A 6,260-nucleotide genomic window follows, 5' to 3' on the forward strand; every position below is an offset into this window, starting at 1 on the left:
ATTTCTTCTGTTTCCTCTATGCATAAAAAGGCCTTCTCCATCATGATCTCAATTACATATTCATTAAATGTTATCTTTTAAGTATCTTAAATAGTCATGGTAGAAATGTGGTTTTTCTTTTTGTTGTTGTTAAGTCACAGATCCAACTTACAGTCTTACTGGTGACAGTGGATTGGGGAATTTGCAATCATATATTCCCTGAGACACTTTGCGGCAGTTTTCTGGCTTGAGGGTAATTACTTTCTCATTGAAAGAGATATCAGTGGTTGGTACTTAACACTCAAAGAAAAATAGTAAATGTGCTGTATGACAACACCTAGTGTTCGTGACCACCAGTCTGTGAGATACCTAGGAAGCCCTCCCCACGGAACCCCTCACCTGATGTGTGTATTTAGGAGTTTGGTGTTTTGGTTCAAGTATTGGCTTGAAAGCCCAGAACTCGGGTCCTGGGTTTGGCCCTGCCATTACCAGGGTACATGACTTGGCAGGTCCCTTAATTTCTGTCAGTCTTTCCATCTATGGAATGATAGGCCTGGATTACATAGTCTCTGAGGATAAATTTTTTAATGTTAATTAGTTTACTTTTTGAGAGAGAGAGAGAGAGAGAGAGAGAGAAGGCACAAGCAGGAGAGGGGCAGAGGGAGAGAAAGGGAGACACAGAATCTGAAGGAGGCTCCAGGCTCTGTGAACTGTCAAGACAGAGCCCGATGTGGGGCTCAGACCCGCTGACCATGGGATCATGACCTTTGAGCTTAACTGACTGAGCCACCCAGGCACCCCTCTAAATTATCTAAGGATAATTTAGAGTTGCACAATTCTCTTGATTTTTATTATCCTTCTCATCAGGAGTCATTTCACGTACACTTGGTATTGATAGATACTTTTTAAAAAAAGTTTTAATTAGGGACGTGTGGTGGAGTGGCTAGAGGAGGGCAGTGGCGGAAGTGCAGAGTAGGGAGTAGGCGAGGGACAGAGGGAAAGGGAAGGAGTGGGGACTGAATCGGGGATAGGCCATGTCAGGAGGTTGAGCCAGATAGAAGTGAGAAGGTGGATAAGTTTGAAGTGAATTGAGAGCTTCATGGGGCGAAGCTTGTTGGAGGAGCCAGTTCTGATCGGATAGATGTTCGGAGCACAGAATGGAAAACCTGTGGGCAGGAGCACCAGGGCGCACTGCTCACGTTCTGAGAGAGACTGAAAAATTAGCCCGTGGTCAGTGCTATTGAATACGTGCTCAAGGTTACCTCGGAGACAAAGCTGAGTCCGGCTCCATGAAAAGAGAAACTGGAGCCACAGAAGGATCCAGGAACTCGGTGATAGAAGGGACAAGACAATGTCGGTTGGCGCTGCCTGTGTAGTGTACCTTGGCCCTCAGACTCTTACCTGCCCAGTGTGGCGCCAGGCACTTACTCGCATGGCGAAGACAGACGAACCCTGTTTTCATTACATGTTGGTAGCATACAGTCTCTTCTGATGATACTTGACCTTGCTGCTTGAATCTTTTTCACAGGTGACTGTAAAGAGTAGGCCTGTTTCACTAACAAATGAACTAATAAATTTACTTTCTGATTTATATCTCTTCTCTTATATGAGTTTGGACCGTGTCATCCAGCCTTCCGAAGTCCGATGAACTATGAGGCTTTTATAGGATAGGTGGTTTGCATCTGCAAGGTTGACAACCAGACTAGACCTTTTGGTAAATCAAGTTCAAGCCATCAAGGGAATTCTCTTGGCAGCCAGCCAGCCGGCCTGTCCCCATAGCACTCTTTCCAGATACGCATCTCCATCCATCTTTCAGTAGAGACCAGCAAAAGAAACAAGGCACCTCAAATGCAGGTGCTGCTGTCGGGCCAGCTAGCAGCGCGTCTCTATCTGTGAGCGGCACCGAGGAATGCTGCTGCTGAGCCCTGAAATGCTGTCAAGGCTAAGGTAGTGATGAAGAACAGAGAGTCAGCACATCTGCATTTGAACTGTACCCAGACTTCTTAGCTGTGTGGTCTTGGGCATAGGCTGTTAGACGTTAGTTTCCTCATCTGTACGTTAGGGATAATGTATCTATCTCATAGGATGTTAGGGGAATTGAATGGAAAGTGTATGGACAGCGCTTAGCACGATGCTGGACAGTATTGCCATCTTGCAGCAGTTGATGACCTTGCCAAAGGCATTCAAAAGATTCAAGCGTATCAAAAGAGCCGACACCAGTGGATTGAGCAAAACAGATGTTTTAATCACCTCTTATTCATCCTGTTGATGAGGGAAGGATCCCCGCCCCAGGGTTATGGGGGAGTGCACAACACTGGACTCTGGCAAATGAGACTCACGGAATTTTACTCACGTGTACTCACAGCCCCAGGGGAGGACATACGTAGTCTGCTACTCAGGACCATATGGGCTTGCCCTCGGGAGCAGAGTAAACAACCAGGGGCTGTGGGAGGCAGGCTTTGTGGTATCAAGAGGGTGGGGCGCCCCCTGGTTTCTGCTAGAGGATGTCATTGGCTTGCTGGAATAATTGGGGGGGGGGGTGCTGACAAGGAACTGAAACCCACTACTCAGGGATGAACAGGAACTGAACCTTAGTCTCTTTGATAAGGAGGATTGTTTGGCTCAGGGACCTTGTCTACCAGAGCAGAATGGGTAGCAGAATTTGTGCTTGGGCCATTTGAGGCTCTCCTGATTTTACCAGATGTCAGGACAGCACATAATATTGAGTCTCAATTTTAGACTCTGTGTCACAGAAGAGAACACAGGCCTTGAAATGCTGTTTACTACAGTTTTCAGGGGATCTGGGTAGAAGGCTATGGAAGATAAATAGAGTTGTCTGATTTTGTGGGGAAAGATAAATGGCATAGTGGCCAGAAAGGAAGTATCACAGTAACCCATACGGAGTGTCCTAAGCAGAGATCTCTTCATTGTATTCGGTTCAGCATACATTCATCGATTGGCTGTGCCATCCTAGGCCCTCCCAGCGCTTAACCAGGTTCAGTTGACCACTCTAGATCAGGGGCAGTTTGACCCCCAGTTACTTGGGCAGCAGCCAGGAAGGCCGCACTAGCTTTGTAGACCAGATCACTGGAATGTGTTCTGTAGGAACTGGAGTTGGTGCCGGGGCCATAGATCTAATCACCTCAGGCCTTGTAATTGGAGTCCTCCATATTTGGTAGGTTGTATTCCTAGAGCGATTATGGTGTCTGTTTTTCTGATTGGAGCCAAAGGCAGGTGCAAAAGGGAAGGATTGGAAGATGACTTGAGACTTTTTAAAGATGAAGAGTTGTGGGGCGCCTGGGTGGCTCAGTCGGTTAAGCACCCGACTTTGGCTCAGGTCATGATCTCGCGGTCCGTGAGTTCGATCCCCACGTTGGGCTTTGTGCTGACAGCTCAGAGCCTGGAGCCTGTTTCAGATTCTGTGTCTCCCTCTCTCTGACCCTCCCCTCTTCATGCTCTGTCTCTCCCTGTCTCAAAAATAAATAAATGTTAAAAAAACATTAAAAAAAAAAGATGAAGAGTTGCTTAAAACACAATAATTTGATAGGGAAAAAGTGGAGAACAGGGAGTCTCGTGTATATAGTGCTTTGTTCCTCAGAGTGGGTTCCTGAACCAACAGTATCCATATCACCTGGAGCTTATTAGAAATGCAGAATTCAGGCCCCACCCCAGAAATTCGGGATCAGAATCTTCTCTTTGACAGGATCCCAGGTAAGAAATCTTTCTGTGGGTAGAAGGCAAGAACTTTAGGTCAGGCAGACTGGATTAAAATCTCATTTCCTTTACTGATTTACTGTGTGAAATTGGGCCGGTTCCTTAACCTTTCCACTATCAGGACTTATTGTAAATTGGGTTTAATTATCTTGCTGGATTGTTAGTGTTAAAGGAGGTGACATAAAAAGTGCTCAGAAACATAAGTAAAGTACTTAATTATTAGTAGCTCTTATTAGGGGTTATTTGATAAATAATACTCCTATGTAGTTTGACAGACTATGAAAAGAACGAGCAGGAGGATATCATTAGGGCTAACTCTGTCATGAGACATGAGTTGATAATTGAGAAAAATAGGGTCTCTTGAGCTGGTGGGGCAGTGGATGTGGTTCCTCACTAACCCGTTCCCTCAGGGTGAGACTGTAAGTATACTTGTTAAGTAACCAAGAGTTGACAGCTGTGCTTCTTAATGGCTTCTGAGCTCTTGGAAGGGAGAATTATCCGCAGAAGGGGTAGCTAGGTCGTGGCATCCAGCAAGGCCTTCACATTTTAGAGGACAGAACCATGGTTTGAGAATTGAGACCTGCACTCACTTCTTTGCCTCGTTAACTCATGATCCTTAACAAGGCATTTAACATGTCTGAGCCTTAGTCTTCACCTGTAAACGAGATTAAATGGAGTTTGGTATAACTCCCAGTACACAAGCAAGATAGCATGTCCAGATCATGCTTGCTTTGCATCTGCCACGTTGCTCACTGGACAGCATTCAAATCCCTGCAGGTGAATTTTATGCCTGGCGCAGCCGGCCACTTTGGAATGCTCACTCCTGGCGTTCTTCAGGGCTGTTCAGGCTACTTGGAGTTCCCAGCGACCAGGATGTATCTTAGGAAAGCACACAGGCCATTCGTGTATTGCTGTAAGTCTCAAGGACGGGAATAGTTGTGGTAGACTAGCATTTGGAATGGAATGATGATGGTAGTGATACCATTAGGAACAACAATGGCAATACATACAAGGAGACACTAGCATGAATCCAGGAGTGCCAAATGCAGAAACCTCCATCCCTCACACTACACATTACTGCTTTTCAGGCCTTCTGTGTAAGAGACAAGACCAAATGACAGCTGCTTTTGAACTTGAGAAATCTGGGCCCGCGAAAAGCTGCAGTCACCCTTCTTTGACCTCACCCATCCACCTTGTATTCTCAGAAATAATTGCTAGTGGTTCTCTTTTAACTTAGCTGATTCCTTAGATACCTTACATTTTAAATCATCTTTTTGTGTGAAGCAAATGCCCCATTTCTTGTCTCTAAATGTGTGATCTTTGCTCTAATTATGTTGAGAGTGCCTGTTATTTCACCTGACTCTGGTTGTTTGTGAGACTAAATAGCCATGGGGTTGAAGCCGACTTGGATCAAAGAGCAACTCAGCCTCTCAGGACCTCAGTTTCCTCCCTTAAAAAGGGAAGAGATTGGACTAAGGTCATTTGGTCATGCGACAAGAGTACGTGATAGATAAAGTAATGAACTTCTGTTTGCTGAAAGCGATGAATAGGGCTCTCCAAGGTCTCTTCCAGCTCTCTGGTTCCAGCAGAGCATAGGCATCAAGGTAGAGGTAAAGATTTTATTCAGGAGAAAGGGGTTATCAACAGTGATGGGGTGGGGGGGGGGGGACTTTAAGCGGATAAGGTTGCATTGAGCCAGACCATAAGAGAGATATCTCAGACCATGAGATAGGTATGCCAAAGGGGAGTGCAGAATTGTTAGGGGAACCAGAATGGAGGACCCTTGATTAAGTCACAGAGTGGCTTTTCTCTCTTGGATATTGGAACACAATTCCAGGCAGAGGTGGGTCCAACTTCTGCTCCAGGGAATTCTATGATACAGGATGTCTAAGGCAACAAACCTATGTAGACAACCAATATAGACAATATAGGAGCCTGTTCTTTCTTTCCATTGCTAAACATTTTCCTGATCAGTCCATCCCTCCTGTCACTGGTAAAGCTCTGCTTTAATTGTGTTATTCCTATTTCAGAAGCTCCTCCCTCAAAGCAGGTATAAGTTCCTCTGCTTATTTTCTGGGCTCTCTAACCCTGCATACCCTTGTGCTCCATACTTCTCTTCCACCAGTGCTTTTGGAGACCCACCCTAGCCAGCCTGGGGTCTGTAGTAATGATTGATGGCAGCTAGTTACTAGATGTCTTTCCAAAGCCAAGTGCAGTGCCAGTTGCCTGAACACATACACTGTTTCTAGCATACATGCTAAGCGTGCCTCTTCCGGAACTGATCGTGGTTCTTCCTCTGTCTGGAGTTCTTTTCCTTTCACCCTGGCCTGTTGAAATTGTGTCTGCCACGCACCTAACTTGCGTTTACCGGCTCTAGCTCCTTTCCTTTTCCTTGCCGCTCACTGGGATCGGTCTGTTTTGTTTGTTTCCTCTTCTTCCTTTCCTTCTTCTGGTCTGTTATGGATTGAGTCTTTTTAAGAGTTCTGTTTTTAAGCATTCCAGCACGGGGTCAGCTTTATTACCAACTCCCTGTGGACAAAGATCTTGTTTTATATTTCATTTGGTTC

The sequence above is a fragment of the Acinonyx jubatus genome, chromosome C1 (assembly GCF_027475565.1).
Source record: "Acinonyx jubatus isolate Ajub_Pintada_27869175 chromosome C1, VMU_Ajub_asm_v1.0, whole genome shotgun sequence".
NCBI classification, from domain to species: domain Eukaryota; kingdom Metazoa; phylum Chordata; class Mammalia; order Carnivora; family Felidae; genus Acinonyx; species Acinonyx jubatus.